This window comes from Convolutriloba macropyga, chromosome 11 (genome assembly GCF_964194025.1).
Source record: "Convolutriloba macropyga chromosome 11, txConMacr16.3, whole genome shotgun sequence".
Classification (NCBI taxonomy): Eukaryota; Metazoa; Xenacoelomorpha; order Acoela; family Convolutidae; genus Convolutriloba; species Convolutriloba macropyga.
The window spans coordinates 33,996,612-34,020,612 of NC_134478.1; the positions used below are offsets into that span (position 1 = coordinate 33,996,612).

Genomic DNA, 24,001 nt, shown 5'->3' on the forward strand with positions numbered 1-24,001 from the left:
TTTCTTTTTCAATTACTCCATTCTGCATTATGATTGGCTGATCCGACTGTCCAATCAGATTGCTGGAAGGGATGCCTGTGTAGCTTGCCGCAGTCAGTTATTCACACCTGGTTGAATGCCTTGCCTCTTTTTGTTCAGCCCGAGGCACAATTAAAGTAATTTTGCCCGCTTCCTTCTCATTATTCCAACTAATGTTCCCATTCAGATCTGGGAAAAGGAAAACTAACAAATGTTTCCCAATTCACTCAAGTTCAAGTTTAATTATAAAACAAACCTTTTTTCTCAGGTAGCAAAGCAGTAATATTTTTGGGCCTCCTAAATTGGGATTTTAATCTTTAATTGAGACTGTCAATGATGATTACCGATTTTATATCATGTTTTAATTTTTTTCATTAGCACCGGGTTTCTTTATTTTTAAACTAACATTAACAATAATTAATAACTCTGAAACTTTAAACTAGCTTTGAATGAGCTTGCCTATAATGATGCCTTTTAGCTCAAATTTTTGGTGCAGACTATTAATCTGCATGGGTAAAACTACTGTTTATTTAATTTCTTCAAATTATAACTCATAGTCGTATCCAAATCATCATAGAAAGATCATTATTGATTTGCTGATTTTCATTTCGTTTATATAGATTTTTCATAGGAAACTAAAAACAACATCAGATTTTTTTTGCCAGAGTCCAGCTTTCCGACACGCGATAAAATGATGTGAACAAATTGTTACCCTGGAAAGCACTTTTAAGTTTTTGCTCTAATATATCAAGTAGAAGATTTCATGGTTTCCTTCGATGAGATTGAAAAACAATTTGTTGTTCGGCAAGTACCACACTTAAGCTAAAAAAAATTGACGAGGATTTTCTAAAATAGTTATTATTCGAAATACAAATAAATTTCCTTGAGCAACAATAAGAATGAAAAAATAATTCTTTTTAAAAATAGGAAACTTTAGTTCTCACAGACGAAAAATATCAGGTTTAGATTTTGAATGTTATTCAGGAAGATATTAGCCAAAAAAAATTTGTCAATTACCACAAATCAATGCAACCTAAGTAGTATAGTAATTTGCCTGGTGCTTGTAGGGGGGGGGGGGTTCGAACCCCCCTACAAGAAACTTTACCTCTGAAAAAGTGATTTATTCTCTAAGTCAAATCAAATTTTTTGGCTAACTTTTGCCAGCCTGGGTGCATTCTCACCCAGGCTGGTGAAAGTTAGCCAAAAAATTTGATTTGACTTAGAGAAAATCACTTTTTCAGAGGTAAAATTTCTTGTAGGGGAGGGGTTCGAACCCACCACCCTACAATCACTGGGCAAATTACGGCTGTTCCAATATTCACTAGAGAATAACTGGATAGATCCTAAACTCATAGAATATCATAATCTGATTTTTTAAATAAAAACTCGAAAAATCCTATATGAGACACCTGATGTTTACAACTTAGAAAAAAATTTCAAATTTTTTAGTAAAAATTTTTCAAAATATTTTGAAGTCCTAAAATGGTACGAAATGGATTTTTCACTATGAAAGAGCACTCAAAAGTGATTTTTTGTTGACTTTGGTTTTTTTCACCTAAGCAGTATAGGGGTTGAAACATACAAAAATTCCAAAATTTTGAGAGAAAAATTCCAAAATCTTTTGGAGTACTAAAATGGTCTGGAATGGATTTTGCGCTATGAAAGAGCACTCAAAAGTGATTTTTTGTTGACTTCACCTTTTTCTCCCATGCAGTATAGGGGTCGATAGATTCAAAAATTTTGAATTTTTGAGAAAAAAATTCCAAAATTTTTTAAAGTCCTAAAATGGTTTGAAATGGATTTTGCGCTATGAAAGTGCACTCAAAAGTGATTTTTTGTGGACTTCATTTTATTCAACCAAGTAGGGTAGGAAAAACTCAGCTTCTTAAATGGTCTGCAATAACTCAAAGAGCAGTCAGAAGCAGTTTTTGCTCACAATACTTCTGCAAATGTACAGTATGATGTGGAAAGCTTGTCTTTTTTTTATAAACAAGTATATATGTTTCTATCAAAACAAGTACGGATGTTTGCAAGCATGCGTTCAAAAATGTAATTATCTCTGATTGAACTACTGAAATAAAGGAAAGAATGAAAATTTTATGTATAAAATCATGCGTATTCATGTATATAGTAATGAAAGTATATATGAAAGTGTATATTTGTTTATAAGTAAATATAACTGTGCTTAAGTTTAGTAATATGTTTGTATGAGTATAAGCTGAAATGTATGTTTGTGTTTAAAAAATGTAAATGGGTGTATATGTCAAGACATTCTTGATTTTAGGTTTGTATGTTTTTCTATATGTATACTGTAGAATGTATGTATATATGTCTGAATGTGTTTATGTATTTATGTATTTATATGCTTGCAAGTCAGACGAGAGAGAGAGAGAGAGAGAGAGAGAGAGAGAGGGAGATAAGTCCCCGGAGGGCAATTTTATTGCTTTGAAGAATGTTGTTACTTGTGTCCCCGATCCAATAATGTTATATCTTGCAAACAGATTTTGGCCTTCAGCGTTGATAAACTCTGTCCTTTAAACATTGGCAAGCAAAATGTCACAACCGAAGACGACAACAATTTTTTGACATTCTGAGCATGTTTTTTTGAGATTTGAATTTTCGACACCTATTTAGCTACCATATTAAAAACTATCAAGATTTTTTACAAAAAAAAAATCAGGCTCTTTGCCTTTTAATCCTTGGCAAGAAAATGATAAAGTGTTGCAACACAGAAGACATAAACAACTTTTTGATGTTCTGAGCATGCTTTTTTGAAAACAGATTTCTCTACACTTATTCAGCTACCCGTCTAGGAATGAGCAAGATTGTTTACATAAAAATATATTTGAGATGAATTGTTGAGAGGTAAACAATAAATTGATCTAAGTATAAAGAATAAACTCTGTAAAAAACCGAAAATGTGGGTGGAAAACTTTGATATGCAGGAGCAGCTGAACTTTTAGTTAAATAAAGTAGAATGATAGGAACTCATTAAGAGCATGAATCAGACAAAAATTGTAATGATGTACAAGAAGAGTAGTTCGCACTGGAACTGTAAAAAGCGCTAAAATTTTCAAAAAGGAATTAGTCATTTTATCAATTAAGCAAGAACAAACACAAATTATGGATCAGTGGGTGATTGCTAGAAACAGCTTCAGAAATGTATAGGTCTTGTTTGCGTTTTGATAATAGCAGTAATGGATATTGCGTCCTGGGACTGAAATTTTAAACAAAAGCGAAACGCATCTTCAGTAAATGCTTCCGATAAATTCAACTATTGAACACTGCAAGTAAAGTACCAGAGCACCTCAAGCAACCAGAAATCAAAAAAAGTTCATCATAGAGTCTCCGTGGATCAAATTTACTGCGTTCAGTAACCCTAAGTTAATTTTTTGGATTACTTATTGTTCGGTCCGCGTTTTAAAATGAGATTACCGTAACGATATTTCATAGAGCATCGGAAAGAGCTAAACCCAAAAGAATCTAAAATAAAAGGAACAGAGTCTTCATAACATATAATTGGGCAAAGCAGTCTGGCGAACATATTGGATATTAACACAACACTACTGCTACCTACTACTGGTACTGCGTACTACTAGTACTTACAACTACTATCTACGATTAGTACCTACTACTACTGCTACATAATAGTACTACCGACAACTTCTACTAGATACTATTACTAATTACTACAACTACTTATTGGTTCTAAGTTACACTAGTACCTTCTACTATTACTTCCTTTTAATACCTTCAAATATTACCTATTGTTTACTAACTATATACAACAAAGGGTTTCTGTTTTTCTAAAAAATGAAAACAATTCCTATCTCCAGAGACTCGTTGAGCACAAACAACAGAAGATTTTATCTATCTCAAAGTAATATGCCCTGGCTGACACAGACCAATAGAATTTACCCGCCAATATTTACAACAAATCATTAAGTGTTTGAAGTTTTTTCAAAGATATAAAAAACGCTGAAGCTTTGTCGTATACATTAACCCAGTAATTTTTAACTCAATGTTAATTTGTTAAATAACAATTGAAAAATCTATGATATGATATATCAGGTTGATATTTAACTAATTAAATCAATGTAGGGTTTTACTGCTTTGCGAACCATTCTAATTTTTAGAACTTCAAATAAGTTTTTTTGCTATGTTCTTCTTTGAAGTGCAAATTTTGTATACTTTTTTCACTTATGAGAGATCAGTCACGAACTAAAGTTTTTTGTTCAAATGCTGTTTTTTTGTTTATTCAATGTATGACGTCTGATTCCATTTGCAATTAATTGATAGGTATGAAACTCAAACTTTCAAAATTTAATATATAAAGGGTTGTATAGCGTAAACATTGACTGGTTCACAATGGCGTTGCACTATGTCTATTTATAATATCATTTTTATAGAAACATGCTTGCTTCAAAAATTTCATAGCGTGTACCTTAATTGAAACAAACACTTTACAACGTACCTACATTATCCAAAAAAAACTGGGATTTAACTCTAAATAGTTGTTTTCGTATGTTCAGAGTCACGTGTTGTTTCAGTTTTCAGGTAGTACACAACTTTTTCTGAATCCTTACGTTTCAAAAAATTGTATAGACTGAAAACTGCTGGGATAGCTTGCCAGAAGGATATGTGTTAGTTGAGTTTCATATTAACCTTAGCTTCGGTTCAGGATGTGTTCACAGCTAAGACTGTAATTGTGAGCTTACTATACATTAAAAGTTTAGCGCTACATTATTTTGCAATTTTTGTTTTATTGACTTCTTCCTAATTTTATTCATTGTTTATCGTTGTTTGGTCATTGTTTATTTGAAGAAAATTAAAAATAAAACAACCTCATGAAACGTTTTTCAGCAAAATTAAGTGAAACAGTCTTGTTGGATTTGAGAGCTCAGACAAAAACTTTAAATTTAGGTGTTTACGCTCAATGGGCACCAAATGATTCCAGAGAAGTACTTTTTGCGGAATTTGAAACAAAATTCTTCTTTAATAGTGTTCAAAACTCAAAAACCGGAGACGGTATGGCTTTGGATAAGCAAGTATAATAAAATTGTGAAAGGTGGCCAATCACCTTACCTAAAATTTGAACCATTGAGTTCGAGTTCATGTTTGTGATCTAATATAGTATTCAAGGATAACTGACTTTTTTAAATAAAAAAGCCTTGTTTTTAGTATTCAAAACTCAACAAACGGAGGCGGTATGGATACCGATAAGCAAGTAAAATAAAATGGTGATGCTTGGTCAATCGTTCTACATAAAAATGGAGGTTTTGAGTTTGTGTCTGAATTTGTGATCTAAAAACACTACTCAAGGATAATTGACTTTAAAAAAGAGAACTCTTAGTACTAAAAACACAATAACCGGTGACCGTGTAACTTGGAATTATCAAATATAATGAAATGTGATAGCTTGGCCTATCGCGCTAATTAAAAGTCAAAGTTTGAGTTTGAGTTGGAGTTTGTGATCCAAAAATAGTATTCAAGGGATAATTACGTCATAATAGTTGAGTTGTGTAATAAAGTTGCGAACGCAAAACAATTGAAACACGTTCTCACATTCTATTTAAACTACAGCTATATATGTGTCAAAAAAGCAAAAGAGACCTTCTGCTTTTACTAAGCTTTTTGATAAAGTTTACAATATTATATAGACTATATTCACATTATCTGTTATGTAATCTTTACTGCACGAGTTCTACAAGCATTCCTGAAGACTATAATTTTGCATTTTTCTGTAGAAAAGAACAGAAAAAACTCATGATTTTCCAAAATCAGCAATGTTGACATATTTTACCAGTAATTCTTGAAAAGAACGGTCAGTGCAACTTCTTAACTGATCAATTTTTCTCTGAAGAATGTTCGGCTAATGAACTTTAAATATTGCAAAATAACTAATATGGAGATATTTTAAGTCATGACCACATTAGGTAACAGTTAACACAACTAACTTTGATTTTTTCCTACCATAAAAACCGTCAACAGAGACAGTAGAAATCAGATTAGGCGCTTTGATGCCATGGTCAAACTGGCAAGTACTTTTCTACATTCTTTGGTCAATTTGGAAAAGGTTCCAGTGTTAAAACCCTGCTATCCATAGTACATTAAGTTCAAAGTTTAAAGTATTCAAAGTTTTCGGAAATTAGTGTTTCACTTTTCTATGTGTTAATAAGTATTGTTGGCTTTGCGTACCTCGTTTTGATGGTATCTTACCACAAAGGTTTTGTATGTTTTCAAACGTTTGTTTGTTATGGATGCTATGAAGAGTCGATTTGAGTTCTTTCAACAGAGTCAAAGACAAAAAAACCACCAAAAAACAAATCCTGATCATAGAAGCAATTAGGCTTACTTGAATTACAAGTTTTTTAATGCAGGATTTTAGTTTTCTCTGAGCTTAAACATGTGCGAAATCTGTAAAAATGTCTCTTAGAAAAAAGTTCCAGGTGGAATTTTACTACTATGTGTTTTGCTAAATGCCACTATTGTCAATAAAAACCATTGTAATTGAACATGATATCTATCTTCATGAAAATTTGTATCTTCTATGACAACAAATGGTAGAATCATTATGTACAAGAAACATTTTTTTCACGAGTAATCATATAGCAAAACCTTAATCTTCAATAAAGCTTTACTGATCTGCAACTTACGCTAAGAATCAGAGGCCTCGCAAGAACTATGTAAAAAAATTTTTCGTGGCGTTCAAAAAAAGAAACCCGTAACGGAACTGCAAAATTATCAAAGGTAAGGCAAAGAAACGTTTTGAACGTTAAATTTGTTTTTTTATTTGAAAGACTTAAAGTAAAACAATGCCTAGCTGACATAAAAAAGATTTAGACTATGCAAAATAAAGTTTTATAATACATCCTTGTCAAACAAATGTTTATGAACAGGCTGAATTTTCATTACTACTCAAACGAATTTGTACTTTTAAAACCTCAATGGTTTGCCTGGAGGAAACTCATAAGAGTAAGGACAAGTATTCACTTCTTGCACTTATTGGAAATTTCGTTCTGATACGGTAAATGCTTACTATTCTTGATACCATAGCCTTATGGATTAACGAAGTTTTGCGTTCGCGTTAATGAATACTTAGGTTTTAAAATTTTATGAGTTACTTAAATAACATACTGACTTCATATTGACACATAGCTTTAAAAGCTACTGAGTGAATTCTGTGAAAACTAAATGTTCCATGACAAACACAAGTTGTTGCACATGTATACAGAAAACACTAGTACATACTTACGTCTATGGTTCAGGTTGAGCCTTTGAGCAAAACATGTTTGTTATCTACTAACAGAAAACGTGAGCAGAGGGTTTCTTATCGTTCCTCAAAATAAACCACGTCATAACTAAGCAAAATCAATACTATTGTACAAATAACTTGGCATTAAACGTACGACTTAGAACCAGTTACTATATAACCTAGAAGCAATTGTAACCATGAAAGTCAAACAATAAGGCCAATTGGTGAATTTAAATGAATTTGATTTGTCCTGTTTATTCAATTGCTTTTTTTATAAGTTAACGTTACACTGGTGCACACTGTGGGTCGAAATGTATTCCGTATTAAACATTTGCAAGCCTATGTACTCACTCTTTTTTTATCTCAACGTTTGCTGCAACACAGTAGAGTACATTCATATACGCCTTCTTGATCACAGACAAGAGAATACTTAAGCAAACTAATAAAAGTGCCTTTAGCCAAAACTATTATGCAAGAATTTTGCAGAGCAGACTGAACTTCTCACACACACACACAGTGCAATTCTTCTGCTTTATGCCTAGCAATCAAATCAAAACCTTGAAATGTCACTGTCCAAGGTACTTAGGAGAAACTTCAATCCATTTTACGAATGAAAACCTATAAGAATTAGTCTAACAGGTTTAACAACTGAGGCGTCCTCGAAATGTCATAGGTATTCATTGGAAACTATTTGGCTAATTAGGCTAATAGAACGAATGCTAACATCCCAGCCAACTGTTTTGAAATTACTTTTAACTGAATGACTTTCTTCTCAAAATAACATTTTAGCGTTTTCATTCTTGACTGGTATTCCATTCAGTTAGTGTATGACAAAACCCAAATTCAACTGCTGGTTTATAACTTATAATGTATCATATCCTAACGTTATTTGAAGGCTCATTTCCGCGCACAATTGTCGATCAAACTCGTTATCAAAACAATATTGCATTTATACAACAAAGGAAGGACAGTTCAATTTCAAGCTGGACTACCTTCGATCATTGCCTCATACCCAAAAACTTATTGACTTTGTTACTACATTACCTAATATAACCGAAGAAGAAGACTTTATCAACAACTCAGCCCCCTCGGAAACTGAAGTATCTTCTCAGCATATACCCAATCCTTTGACTTCTGACATAGGATCACTTCCCATTTACATCAAGAGCATTTTGCGTAGTTACGATTTTGAAAGTATGCCCCTCTTCAGGAGCCATGAAGAATACTTCGTTGCTTTAGAAGATTTGGAAAATCTATGGAAAAAACTCGAATCATGCAGAGTTGAAAGCAAACTAACCACTATTCACGATAGTTTTGATCATACTACATCATCCACATCCGATGATAACAGAAAGACTGTGATATTTTCCATCTTAGAACGATTTCCTAACCTTCTTGAAGAAAACTCAAAAATTGAAAAAAACTTCCAGAAATTTAGCACTGAGCCATCGTCTAGCAATGCTCTACAAAAGAGGAGCCATCGGGTAGTTCGGGGATGTGTACTTCACAGTGGAAATTTTCCAAAAAAATGAGATTCGATGAAAATGTGAGGAGTTCATGTGACAATAACAACCAGAACTGAAAAGTTCTTGTTGATAAAAGCTTATGAACTAGACGTTGGTTTTCAGTATTGAATTGTTTCCATTTATAACCTGTTATTTTGAAATGCTGTGCATTATTAAACTTCATTGTGTATGCTTATTATCCAAAATTTAGTAGTTGCAAAACCACTCCTTTAAAATACAGTTTGTTGATTCAACATTATCCACGTCAGAGAAACAGGAAACGGTGTTCGGCTTGTTCAAAAAGTTGCTGTTAATTACCCTAAATTGTTAGTTGATCATAGGAAAAGTATTTGAGTGGGTCAATTGGTCTCATGTTTGGTTATGATAGTTTCATATCAAGTCCCAAGAGCCGCTGAGGCATGGCCATGGTCCGCGATGGTTTCAAGATAATTTATTTTTAATTCGTTTTCAGTGTCTATACTAGGAGATACTAAATTTTCTTTTCTCAAATACTCGGTTATGATTGGTGAAAAATTTATTAGACTCATTTGAGAAGCCAATTTAATTGGCCACAAATTTTATCTTAAAATATCAACTAATAATTTAAATAAATTGTCGGCTCTCTTTTAAATCGGCTCATTTCACTTCAGCTCTCTTACAAGTCACCGGTTGAAACAAAAATTCAACTCGACCACTTGATAATTCATGGAGGAAAATACTTATATTGTGAGAAGTTCAGTCTGCTGTGCAAAATTCTTGCATAATATTTTCGGCTAAAGGCACTTTTTTTAGTTTGCTTAAGTATTCTCTTGTCTGTGATCAAGAAGGCGTATATGAATGTACTCTACTGTGTTGCAGCAAACTTTGATATAAAAAAGAGTGAGTACATAGGCTTGCAAATGTTTATTACGGAATACATTTCGACCCACAGTGAGCTCCCGTATAACGTTAACTTAAAAAAAGCAATTGAATTAACAGGATAAATCAAATTCATTTAAATTCACCTATTGGCCTTATTGTTTGACTTTCATGGTTACAATTGCTTCTAAGTTATATAGTAACTGGTTCTAAGTCGTACGTTTAATGCCAAGTTAATTGTACATAGTATTGATTTTGCTTAGTTATGACGTGGTTTATTTCGAGGAACGATTAGAAACCTTCTGCTCACGTTTTCTGTTAGTAGATAACAAACATGTTTTGCTCAAAGGCTCGACCTGAACCATAGACGTAAGTATGCACTAGTGTTTTCTGTATACATGTGCAACAACTTGTGTTTGTCATGGAACACTTGTGTTTGTCATGGAACGTTACACTGGAGCACACTGTGGGTCGAAATGTATTCCGTATTAAACATTTGCAAGCCTATGTACTCACTCTCTTTTTATCTCAACGTTTGCTGCAACACAGTAGAGTACATTCATATACGCCTTCTTGATCACAGACAAGAGAATACTTAAGCAAACTAATAAAAGTGCCTTTAGCCAAAACTATTATGCAAGAATTTTGCAGAGCAGACTGAACTTCTCACACACACACAGTGCAATTCTTCTGCTTTATGCCTAGCAATCAAATCAAAACCTTGAAATGTCACTGTCCAAGGTACTTAGGAGAAACTTCAACCCATTTTACAAAAGAAAATCTATAAGAATTAGTCTAACAGGTTTAACAACTGAGGCGTCCTCGAAATGTCATAGGTATTCATTGGAAACTATTTGGCTAATTAGGCTAATAGAACGAATGCTAACATCCCAGCCAACTGTTTTGAAATTACTTTTAACTGAATGACTTTCTTCTCAAAATAACATTTTAGCGTTTTCATTCTTGAGTGGTATTCCATTCAGTTAGTGTATGCCAAAACCCAAATTCAACTGCTGGTTTATAACTTATAATGTATCATATCCTATTGTTATTTGAAGGCTCATTTCCGCGCACAATTGTCTATCAAACTCGTTATCAAAGTAATATTGCCTTTATACAACAAAGGAAGGACAGTTCAATTTCAAGCTGGACTACCTTCGATCATTGCCTCATACCCAAAAATTAATTGACTTTGTTACTACATTACCTAATATAACCGAAGAAGAAGACTTTATCAACAACTCAACCCCTCGGAAACTGAAGCAACTTCTCAGCATATACCCAATCCTTTGACTTCTGACATAGGATCACTTCCCATTTAGATCAAGAGCATTTTGCGCAGTTACGATTTTGAAAGTATGCCCCTCTTCAGGAGCCATGAAGAATACTTCGCTGCTTTAGAAGATTTGGAAAATCTATGGAAAAAACTCGAATCATGCAGAGTTGAAAGCAAACTAACCACTATTCACGATAGTTTTGATCATACTACATCATCCACATCCGATGATAACAGAAAGACTGTGATATTTTCCATCTTAGAACGATTCCCTAGCCTTCTTGAAGAAAACTCAAAAATTGAAAAAAACTTCCAGAAATTTAGCACTGAGCCATCGTCTAGCAATGTTCTACAAAAGAGGAGCCATCGGGTAGTTCGAGGATGTGTACTTCACAGTGGAAATTTTCCAAAAAGAATGAGATTCGATGAAAATGTGAGGAGTTCATGTGACAATAACAACCAGAACTGAAAAGTTCTTGTTGATAAAAGCTTATGAAATAGACGTTGGTTTTCAGTATTGAATTGTTTCCATTTATAACCAGTTATTTTGAAATGCTGTGCATTATTAAACTTCATTGTGTATGCTTATTATCCAAAATTTAGTAGTTGCAAATCCACTCCTTTAAAATACAGTTTGTTGATTCAACATTATCCACGTCAGAGAAACAGGAAACGGTGTTCGGCCTGTTCAAAGGAGTAGAAAGTCAGAAATTTGTTGTAGAGTAGGATCACCAAACCGTAAATTGTTGTTCTGAAAAAGTTGAAACGGATACGCGCAAGAGATTCGACGTTATAAAGAGCTGACGTTAGAAAACGCCGCAACTTGTATTGATATAAGTAGAGCCGAAATCAAAAAGTTGCTGTTAATTACCCTAAATTGTTAGTTGTTTACTGAGAAGAGTACCTGAGTGGGTCAATTGGTCTCATGTTTGGTTATGATAGTTTCATATCAAGTCCCAAGAGCCGCTGAGGCATGGCCATGGTCCGCGATGGTTTCAAGATAATTTATTTTAAATTCGCTTTCAGTGTCTATACTAGGAGATACTAAATTTTCTTTTCTCAAATACTCGGTTATGATTGGTGAAAAATTTATTAGACTCATTTGATGAGCCAATTTAATTGGCCACAAAATTTATCTTAAAATATCAACTAATAATTTAAATAAAATGTCGGCTCTCTTTTAAATCGGCTCATTTCACTTCAGCTCTCTTACAAGTCACCGGTTGAAACAAAAATTCAACTTGACTACTTGATAATTCATGGAGGAAAATACTTATATTGTGAGAAGTTCAGTCTGCTCTGCAAAATTCTTGCATAATATTTTCGGCTAAAGGCACTTTTTTTAGTTTGCTTAAGTATTCTCTTGTCTGTGATCAAGAAGGCGTATATGAATGTACTCTACGGTGTTGCAGCAAACTTTGATATAAAAAAAGAGTGAGTACATAGGCTTGCAAATGATTATTACGGAATACATTTCCACCCACAGTGAGCTCCCGTAAGAAGTTAACTTAAAAAAAGCAATTGAATAAACAGGACAAATCAAATTCATTTAAATTCACCTATTGGCCTTATTGTTTGACTTTCATGGTTACAATTGGTTCTAAGTTATATAGTAACTGGTTCTAAGTCGTACATTTAATGCCAAGTTATTTGTACAATAGTATTGATTTTGCTTAGTTATGACGTGGTTTGTTTCGAGGAACGATTAGAAACCTTCTGCTCACGTTCTCTGCTAGTAGATAACAAACATGTTTTGCTCAAAGGCTCAACCTGAACCATAGACGTAAGTATGCACTAGTGTTTTCTGTATACATGTGCAACAACTTGTGTTTGTCATGGAACATTTAGTTTTCACAGAATTCAATCAGTAATTTTTAAAGCTATGCGTCAATATGAAGTATTTCAGTATGTTATTTAAGTAAGTCATAAAATTTCAAAATTAAAGTTTTCGTTAACTGGAACGCAAAACTTCGTTAATCCATAAGGCTATGGTATCAAGAATAGTAAGCATTTAACGTATCAGAACGAAATTTCCAATAAGTGCAAGAAGTGAAAACTTGTCCGTTCTCTTATGAGTTTCCTCCAGGCAAACCATTGAGGTTCTAAAAGTACAAATTTGTTAGAATATTAATGAAAATTCAGCCTGTTCATAAACAATTGTTTGACAAAGAAGTATTATAAAACTTTGTTTTGCATCGTCTAAATCTTTTTTATGTAAGCTAGGCATTTTTTTTTACTTTAAGTCTCTCAAATAAGAAACAAATTTAACGTGGAAAACGTTTCTTTTCTTTACCTTAGATGAATTTGCAGTTCCGTTAGGGGTTTCCTTTTTTGAGCGCGACGAAAAAAATTTTTTACATAGTTCCTGTGAGGCCGCAGACTCTTAGCGTAAGTTGCAGATCAGTAAAGCTTTATTGAATATTAAGGTTTTGCTATATGATTACTCGTGAAAAAAAATGTTTCTTGTACATAATGATTCTACCATTTGTTGTTACAGAGGATACAAACTTTCATGAAGATAGAAGTCATGATAAATTTTTATTGACAATAGTGGCATTTAGCAAAACACATAGTAGTAAAATTTTACATATTTCTCACCTTGTTTAAGCTCAGAGAAAAATAAAATACTGCATTAAAAAATCTGGAAATCAAATAAGTCTAATTGCCTCTATAATCTAGATTTGTCTTTTGCTGGTTTTTTTGTCTTTGACTCTGTTGAAAGAACTCAAATCGACTCTTCATAGCATCCATAACAAACAAACGTTTGAAAACATAGAAACCTTTTTGGTAAGATACCATCAAAACGAGGTACGCAAAGCCAACAATACTTATTAACACATAGAAAAGTGAAACACTAATTTCCGAAAATTTTGAATACTTTAAACTTTGAACTTAATGTTCTATGGATAGCAGGGTTTTAACACTGGAACCTTTTCCAAATTGACCAATAGAATGTAGAAATGTACTTGTCAGTTTGACGATGGCATCAAAGCGCCTAATCAGATTTCTACTGTCTGTGTTGACGATTTTTATGGTAGGAAAAAATCAAGGTTAGTTGTGTTAACTGTTACCTAATGTGGTCATGACTTAAAATATCTCCATGTTAGTTATTTTGCAATATTTTAAGTTCATTAGCCGAACATTCTTCAGAGGAAAATTGATCACTTAAGAAGTTGCACTGACCGTTCTTTTCAACAATTACTGGTAAAATATGTCAACATTGCTGATTTTGGAAAACCATGAGTTTTTTCTGTTCTTTTCTACAGAAAAATGCAAAATTATAGCCTTCAGAAATGCTTGTAGAACTCGTGCAGTGAAGATTACATAACAGACCATGTGAATATAGTCTATATAAATAAGAAAACTATATCAAAAAGCTTAGTAAAAGCCGAAGGTCTCCTTCGCTTTTTTGACACATATATAGCTGTAGTTAAATAGAACGTGAGAACGTGTTTCAATTGTTTTGCGTTCGCAACTTTATAACACATCTCAACTATTATGACGTAATTATCCCTTGAATACTATTTTTAGATCACAAACTCAAACTCAAACTCAAACTTTGACTTTTATGTAGAGCGCTAGGTCAAGTTATCAAATTTCATTATATTTGGTAATTCCAAATTACATGGTCACCGATTATTGTGTTTTTAGTACTAAGAGTACTCTTTTTTCAAAGTCAATTATCCTTGAATAGTGGATTTAGATCACAAATTCAGACACAAACTCAAAACTTCCATTTTTATGTAGAACGATTGACCAAGCATCACCATTTTATTTTAGTTGCTTATCGAAATTCATACCGCCTCCATTTGTTGAGTTTTGAATACTAGAAAACAAGTCTTTTTTATTTAAAAAAGTCAGTTATCCTTGAATACTATTTTAGATCACAAACACGAACTCGAACTCAATGGTTCAACTTTTAGTTAAAGTGATTGGCAAAAGTATACAAAATTCGCACTTCAAAGAAGAACATAGCAATAAAACTTATTTGAAGTTCTAAAAATTAGACTGGTTCGCTAAACAGTAAAACCCTACATTGATTTTATTAATTAAATATCAACCTGATATATCATACCAAGGATTTTTCAATTGTTATTTAACAAATAAACATTGAGTTGAAAATTACTGAGTTAATGTATACGACAAAGCTTCAACGTTTTTTATGTCTTTGAAAAAACTTCAAACACTTAATGATTTGTTGAAAATATTGGCGGGTAAATTCTGTCGGTCTGTGTCAGTCAGGACACATTACTTTGAGATAGATAAAAGCTTCTGTTGTTTATGCTCAGCGAGTCTCTAGAAATAAGAATTGTTTTTATTTTTTAGAAAAACAGAAACTCCTTGTAGTAGATAGTTAGTAAACAAAATGTCATAATTGAAGGTATTAAAAAGAAGTAGTAGTAGGTACTAGTGTAACTTAGAACCAATAGGTAGTTGTAGTAGTTATTAATAGTATCTAGTAGAAGATGTAGGTAGTACTAGTAGGTAGCAGTAGTAGTAGGTACTAATTGTAGATAGTAGTTGTAGGTAGTAGTACTAGGCAGTAGTAGTAGTTAGCAATATTGTTGTGTGAAATTCCCATATGTTCGCCAGACTGCTTAGCCCAATTATATGTTATGAAGACTCTGTTCCTTTTATTTCAGATTCTTTTGGCTTTAGCTCTTTCCGATGCTCTATGAAATATCGTTACGGTAATCTCATTTTAAAACGTGGACCGAACAATAAGTAATCCAAAAAATTAACATAGGGTTACTGAACGCAGTAAATTTGATCCAGGAAGACTCTATAATGAACGTTTTTTGATTTCTGGTTGCTTGAGGTGCTCTGGTACTTTATTTGCAGTGTTCAATAGTTGAATTTATTGGAAGCATTTACTGAAGATGCGTTTCGCTTTTGTTTCATATTTCAGTCCCAGGACGCAATATCCATTACTGCTATTATCAATACGCAAACAAGACCTATACATTTCTGAAGCTGTTTCTAGCAACACCCCACGGATCCATAGGTTGTGTTTGTTCTTGTTTAATTGATAAAGTGGCAAAACATCTTTTGAAAATTTTAGCGCTTTTTTACAGTTTCAGTGCAAACTAATCTTCTTGTACATCATTACACTTTTTTCTGATTCAAGCTCTTGATTAATTCCAATTATTCTACTTTATTTAACCAAAAATTTCAGCTGCTCCAGCATATCGTAGTTTTTCCACAAACTCTTTTGGTTTTTTACAGGGTTTAGTCTTTTTACATAGCTCAATTTATTGTATATCTCTCAACAATTCATCTCATATATATTTTTCCTGTAAATAATCTTGCTCATTCATAGACGGGTAGCTGAATAAGTGTGGAGAAATCTGTTTTCAAAAAGCATGCTCAGAACATCAAAAATTCATTTTTGTCTTCTGTGTTGCAACATTTTATCATTTTCTTGCCAAGGATTTAAAGACAAAGAGCATGAATTTAATTTTTTTCTGTAAAAAATCTTGATAGTTTTTAATATGGAAGCTAGATAGGTGAAGAAAATTCAATTTTCAAAAAAGCATGCTCAGAACATCAAAAAATTGTTGTCGTCTTCGGTTGTGATATTTTGCTTGCCATTGTTTAAAGGACAGAGAAGGTCAAAATCTGTTTGCATGATATAATATTATTGTATCGTGGAGACCAATAACAACATTCTTTGAGGCAATTAAATTGCCCTCCAGGGACTTATCTCCCCCTCTCTCTCGTCTGACTTGCAAGCATTGAAATTTATAAATACATAAACCCATTCATACATACATACATACATTCCACTTTATACATATAGAAAAACATACACACGTAAAACCCAGAACGTCTTGACATATACACACATTTACAATTTCTATACACAAACATACATTTCAGCTTATACTCATATAAACATTTTACTAAACTTAAGCACAGTTTTATTTACTTTAAACAAATATGCACTTTCATAAATAGTTTCATTATTATATACATGAATACGCATGATTTTATACAAAATTTTCATTCTTTCCTGTTGATATAAAAAGAGAGTGAGTACATAGGCTTGCAACTGTTTATTACGGAATACATTTCGACCCACAGTGAGCTCCCGTATAACGTTAACTTAAAAAAAGCAATTGAATAAACAGGACAAATCAAATTCATTTAAATTCACCTATTGGCCTTATTGTTTGACTTTCATGGTTACAATTGCTTCTAAGTTATATAGTAACTGGTTCTAAGTCCTACGTTTAATGCCAAGTTATTTGTACAATAGTATTGATTTTGCTTAGTTATGACGTGGTTTGTTTCGAGGAACGATAAAAAACCTTCTGCTCACGTTTTCTGTTAGTAGATAACAAACATGTTCTGCTCAAGGGCTCAACATGAACCATAGACGTAAGTATGCACTAGTGTTTTCTGTATACATGTGCAACAACTTGTGTTTGTCATGGAACATTTAGTTTTCACAGAATTCAATCAGTAGTTTTTAAAGCTATGCGTCAATATGAAGTATTTCAGTATGTTATTTAAGTAATTCATAAAATTTCAAAATTAAAGTATTCGTTAACTGGAACGCAAAACTTCGTTAATCCATAAGGCTGTGGTATCAAGAATAGTGAGCATTTAACGTATCAGAACGAAATTTCCAATAAGTGCAAGAAGTGAAAACTTGTCCGTTCTCTTATGAGTTTCCTCCAGGCAAACCATTGAGGTTCTAAAAGTACAAATTTGTTAGAGTAGTAATGAAAATTCAGCCTGTTCATAAACAATTGTTTGACAGAGAAGTATTATAAAACTTTGTTTTGCATCGTCTAAATCTTTTTTATGTAAGCTTAGCATTGTTTTACTTTAAGTCTTTCAAATAAAAAACAAAATTAACGTGGAAAACGTTTCTTTTCTTTACCTTTGATGAATTTGCAATTCCGTTAGGGCTTTCTTTTTTGAGCGCGAGGAAAATTTTTTTTACATAGTTCCTGTGAGGCCGCTGACTCTTAGCGTAAGTTGCAGATCAGTAAAGCTTTATTGAACATTAAGGTTTTGCTATATGATTACTCGTGAAAAAATGTGTTTCTTGTACATAATGATTCTACCATTTGTTGTTATAGAGGATACAAACTTTCATGAAGATAGAAGTCATGTTAAATTACAATGATTTTTTTTTGACAATAGTGGCATTTAGCAAAACACATAGTAGTAAAATTTTACATATTTCTCACCTTGTTTAAGCTCAGAGAAAATTAAAATACTGCATTAAAAAACCTGAAAATCAATTAAGTCTAATTGCCTCTATAATCAGGATTTGTCTTTTGCTGGTTTTTTTGTCTTTGACTCTGTTGAAAGAACTCAAATCGACCCTTCATAGCATCCATAACAAACAAACGTTTAAAAACATAGAAACCTTTTTGGTAAGATACCATCAAAACGAGGTACGCAAAGCCAACAATACTTATTAACACATAGAAAAGTGAAACAATAATTTCCGAAAATTTTGAATACTTTAAACTTTGAACTTAATGTACTATGGATAGCAGGGTTTTAACACTGGAACCTTTTCCAAATTGAACAATAGAATGTAGAAGTGTACTTGTCAGTTTGACGATGGCATCAAAGCGCCTAATCAGATTTCTACTGTCTGTGTTGACGGTTTTTATGGTAGGAAAAAATCAAGGTTAGTTGTGTTAACTGTTACCTAATGTGGTCATGACTTAAAATATCTCCATAGTAGTTATTTTGCAATATTTAAAGTTCATTAGCCGAACGTTCTTCAGAGGAAAATTGATCACTTAAGAAGTTGCACTGACCGTTCTTTTCAACAATTACTGATAAAATATGTCAAAATTGCTGATTTTGGAAAACCATGAGTTTTTTCTGTTCTTTTCTACAGAAAAATGCAAAATTATAGTCTTCGGAAATGCTTGTAGAACTCGTGCAGTGAAGATTACATAACAGACCATGTGAATATAGTCTATATAATATTGTAAACTATATCAAAAAGCTTAGTAAAAGCCGAAGGTCTCCTTCGCTTTTTTGACACATATATAGTTGTAGTTAAATAGAATGTGAGAACGTGTTTCAATTGCTTTGCGTTCGCAACTTTATAACACATCTCAACTATTATGACGTAATTATCCCTTGAATACTATTTTTAGATTACAAACTCAAACTCAAACTCAAACTTTGACTTTTATATAGAGCGCTAGGTCAAGTTATCAAATTTCATTATATTTGGTAATTCCAAGTTACAGGGTCACCGATTATTGTGTTTTTAGTACTAAGAGTACTCTTTTTTCAAAGTCAATTATCCTTGAATAGTGTTTTTAGATCACAAATTCAGACACAAACTCAAAACTTCCATTTTTATGTAGAACGATTGACCAAGCATCACCATTTTATTTTAATTGCTTATCGAAATCCATACTGCCTCCGTTTCTTGAGTTTTGATTACTAGAAAACAAGTCTTTTTTATTTAAAAAAGTCAGTTATCCTTGAATACTATTTTAGATCACAAACACGAACTCGAACTCAATGGTTCAACTTTTAGGTAAAGTGATTTGCAAAAGTATACAAATTCGCACTTCAGAGAAGAACATAGCAATAAAACTTACTTGAAGTTCTAAAAATTAGACTGGTTCGCTAAACAGTAAAACCCTACATTGATTTTATTAATTAAATATCAACTTGATTTATCATACCATGGATTTTTCAATTGTTATTTAACAAATTAACATTGAGTTGAAAATTACTGAGTTAATGTATACGACAAAGCTTCAGCGTTTTTTATTTCTTTGAAAAAACTTCAAACACTTAATGATTTGTGGAAAATATTGGCGGGTAAATTCTATCGGTCTGTGTCAGTCAGGACACATTACTTTGAGATAGATAAAAGCTTCTGTTGTTTATGCTCAGCGAGTCTCTAGAAATAAGAATTGTTTTCATTTTTTAGAAAAACAGAAACTCATTGTTGTAGATAGTTAGTAAACAATAGGTCATAATTGAAGGTATTAAAAAGAAGAAGTAGTAGTAGGTACTAGTGTAACTTAGAACCAATAAGTATTTGTAGTAGTTATTAATAGTATCTAGTAGAAGTTGTAGGAAGTAGTAGTAGGTAGCAGTAGTAGGTACTAATTGTAGATAGTAGTTGTAGGTAGTAGTAGTACTAGGCAGTAGTAGTAGGTAGCAATATTGTTGTGTTAAATTCCCATATGTTCGCCAGACTGCTTAGCCCAATTATATGTTATGAAGACTCTGTTCCTTTTATTTTAGATTCTTTTGGGTTTAGCTCTTTCCGATGCTCTATGAAATATCGTTACGGTAATCTCATTTTAAAACGCGGACCGAACAATAAGTAATCCAAAAAATTAACTTAGGGTTACTGAACGCAGTAAATTTGATCCAGGGAGACTCTATATTGAACTTTTTTTGATTTCTGGTTGCTTGAGGTGCTCTGGTACTTTACTTGCAGTGTTCAATAGTTGAATTTATCGGAAGCATTTACTGAAGATGCGTTTCGCTTTTGTTTAATATTTCAGTCCCAGGACGCAATATCCATTACTGCTATTTTCAATACGCAAACAAGATCTATTCATTTCTGAAGCTGTTTCTTGCAACAAACCACGGATCCATAGTTTGTGTTTGTTCTTGTTTAATTGATAAAGTGGCAAAACAACTTTTGAAAAATTTAGCGCTTTTTACAGTTTCAATGCAAACTACTCTTCTTGTTCATCATTACTTTTTTTTTCTGATTCAAGTTCTTGATTAATTCCAATTATTCTACTTTATTTAACCAAAAATTTCAGCTGCTCCAGCATATCGTAGTTTTTCCACAAACTCTTTTGGTTTTTTACAGGGTTTAGTCTTTTTACATAGCTCAATTTATTGTATATCTCTCAACAATTCATCACATATATATTTTTCCTGTAAATAATCTTGCTCATTCCTAGACTGGTAGCTGAATAAGTGTGGAGAAATCTGTTTTCAAAAAAGCATGCTCAGAACATCAAAAATTTATTTTTGTCTTCTGTGTTCCAACATTTTATCATTTTCTTGCCAAGGAATTAAAGACAAAGAGGATGAATTTAATTTTTTTTCTGTAAAAAATCTTGATAGTTTTTAATATGGTAGCTAGACAGGTGAAGAAAATTCAATTTTCAAAAAAGCATGCTCAGAACATCAAAAAATTGTTGTCGTCTTCGGTTGTGATATTTTGCTTGCCATTGTTTAAAGGACAGAGAAGGTCAAAATCTGTTTGCATGATATAATATTATTGGATCGTGGAGACCAATAACAACATTCTTTTAGGCAATTAAATTGCCCTCCAGGGACTTATCTCCCCCTCTCTCTCGTCTGACTTGCAAGCATTGAAATACATAAATACATAAACCCATTCAGACATACATACATACATTCCACTGTATACATATAGAAAAACATACACACGTAAAACCCAGAACGTCTTGACATATACACACATTTACAATTTCTACACACAAACATACATTTCTGCTTATACTCATATAAACATTTTACTAAACTTAAGCACAGTTTTATTTATTTTAAACAAATTTACACTTTCATAAATAGTTTCATTATTATATACATGAATACGCATGATTTTATACAAAATTTTCATTCTTTCATTTCTTTCATATATTCATTCAGAGTTAAAAAAAATACATATTTGAGCACATGCAAGCAAATATACGGACTTGTTTTGATAGAAACATACATAGTTACAAATGTATATAAAAAAATAAAGACAAGCTTTCCACATCATACTGTACGTTTGCAAAAGTGTTGTCAACAAAAACTGCTTCTGACTGCTCTTTGACTTATTTTAGACTTTTACAGAAACTGAGTTATTTGGTCCTACTTGGTTGAACAAAATGAAGTCCACAAAAATCACTTTTGAATGCTTTTTCTTAGCGCAAAATCCATTCCAGACCATTTTAGGACTTTAAAAAATTTTGAAAAATTTTTCTTAAAAATTTAAAATTTTGTATGTTTCGACCCCTATACTGCTTAGGTAAAAAAAATGAAGTCAACAAAAAATTACTTTCGAGTGCTCTCTCATAGCGCAAAATCCATTTCAGACATTTTTAGGACCTTAAAAAATTTCTCAAAAATTTGAAATTTTTTATATGTTTCGACCCCCATACTTCATAGGTGAAAAAAGTGAAATCAACAAAAAATCACTTTTGAGCGCTCTTTCATAGCGCAAAATCCATTTCAGACCATTTTAGGACTTCGAAAGAAAGTTGTAAGCATCAGGTGTCTCATATAGGATTTTTCGAGTTTTTATTAAAAAATCATATTATGATATTCTATGAGTTTAGGATCTATCCAGTTATTCTCTAGTGAACATTGGAACAGCCTAGCCGTAATTTGCCCAGTGATTGTAGGGTGGTGGGTTCGAACCCCCCTACAGGCACTAGACAAAATACTATACTACTAACCTATACACTCAAAAATCTGTAAATCACACAATGAACGTGAAATATTTAAAAATGTGTTCATTTCTTAAAATTATTTACGGAAAATTTTTCTGTAGGACTCTGAAACAAATTAGATTTGAAAGACGTTTCGGTTCAATTTGAGAAATTCAAGGTATGGAAAAGTAAACGAAGGATTCTATTAAGAAAGACCAAGAATTACCTTACATTTCGAGCCAGCGCCCCTGCCGAATAAAGTGCACTATTTGGCCCATTTACTTCATTAAATCCTCAAAAATTTATCCGAATAAATGTAAAAAGGACCCTAAAGCGTAATGTATGACCTCAAAAGAGGGACTATAATAAATGTATTATAATATTAAACTGTCTGACAACTTCACAAATTAGCACAATAGTAATTAATATCCAAAAGGACATAAATGAGTCATCTAAAAACTTATTGTGATAAAAACAAAAAGATCTGGACGGAAATGGTTTTTTTATTGGAACGAAAGAAAAAAATTCAAAACAATGAGGTAGAAGAGTGATCCGCAGGCGTGCACCACAAACAATTAGAGGAATTAGGTCGACTGATCCCAAATTTCCAAGCAAAAAACTCCCCAGCAGTTGATGTGACATGCATATCTACGTCCTTGACAAAAAAATCTCAGCAATATTTATTAGGAAAAATCTCTACGATTGGAAAAGATTGCTTCATCTTTCTTATAAAACAATTCGCAATATAAAATTTGTATTCATTGTTCAGTTTAGTTCTATGAATCTAGTTTTGAGTTCTGCTGAAGACCATTTAGTTAACTTTGCTAAAAAAAATTTGAACTTCATTCTCTTTTTTATTGAAAGTATTTATTTTCAACCTTGCGCTGGCAACTTTTTGTTGGCGTTTGGAAAAACAGGATAAAAAATTGGAAAAAATGTCTTTGAATTAACAAAATCGTCTTTTTATAACATAATTTTCAAATACTTCTCTGCACTGAAACTGTGTCACATCAAAATGATGGCTTCAATACATGTAAAAAGAGCAAAGTGCAGAAAACAATGAACAAAAAATTTTGAATTGGAAAAACTGACTTGTAATTTTATTTAATAATAATTATTGCGATAATATACAATTTCTCCCTTAATCTTAAACAAAGTGCAGTTTTTGCGTAGTTCCAACTTCAGTTTTTTTTAATCTTTAATATGTTGCTCATTTTGTTTCGTTTTTTTTTCTCGAGAAATTTAAGACCCACCTGGAGACCAAATTGGTTCCAGTACGATTAGCGCGTTTAATGGTGAGAAACATTTGCCGTCATAATCCAGCCTCTGGTTTCAATTTGGCGCCATCACCGTTGAAAAGTTATTTACGCGATTGTTCAGCTGTCTTAATTACCAATTCATATTATTTAATGTCTTTTTGTAGCAATCATTCGAAAAACAGTTTCATTGACAGATTTTTATTAAAAGTATACGTAGACGTTTTTTACGACTCGAAGAGGAGTATTGATATTCTACAGGTTTTTTACGACTCGAAGAGGAGTAATGAGATTCTACAGGTTTTTACGACTCGAAGATGAGTATTGAGATTCTACAAGTTTTTTTTAGCAGAAAGCAAGTTTGTTCATGACTTGAATTTTGACTTCTTTCTGTTCGAGCAGTTACCTCCGTTTTTTGATTG

General features: G+C 32.4%; 5 protein-coding genes across 5 annotated transcripts in view; 2 read left to right on the plus strand and 3 right to left on the minus strand.

The window, feature by feature from the left end:
- The window catches only part of LOC142349906 (uncharacterized), a 419,533-nt gene that overhangs the window by 348,621 nt on the left and 46,911 nt on the right, over positions 1-24,001 (minus strand). The gene's annotated exons all lie outside the window — the stretch shown is intronic.
- LOC142349904 (uncharacterized) overlaps positions 1-24,001 on the minus strand; it is a 412,979-nt gene that overhangs the window by 340,942 nt on the left and 48,036 nt on the right. The gene's annotated exons all lie outside the window — the stretch shown is intronic.
- Positions 1-24,001, minus strand: part of LOC142349900 (endoplasmic reticulum-Golgi intermediate compartment protein 3-like) — a 393,083-nt gene that overhangs the window by 321,049 nt on the left and 48,033 nt on the right. The gene's annotated exons all lie outside the window — the stretch shown is intronic.
- LOC142349901 (endoplasmic reticulum-Golgi intermediate compartment protein 3-like) overlaps positions 1-24,001 on the plus strand; it is a 448,624-nt gene that overhangs the window by 235,058 nt on the left and 189,565 nt on the right. The window lies entirely within an intron of this gene.
- The window catches only part of LOC142349903 (uncharacterized), a 471,688-nt gene that overhangs the window by 235,050 nt on the left and 212,637 nt on the right, over positions 1-24,001 (plus strand). The window lies entirely within an intron of this gene.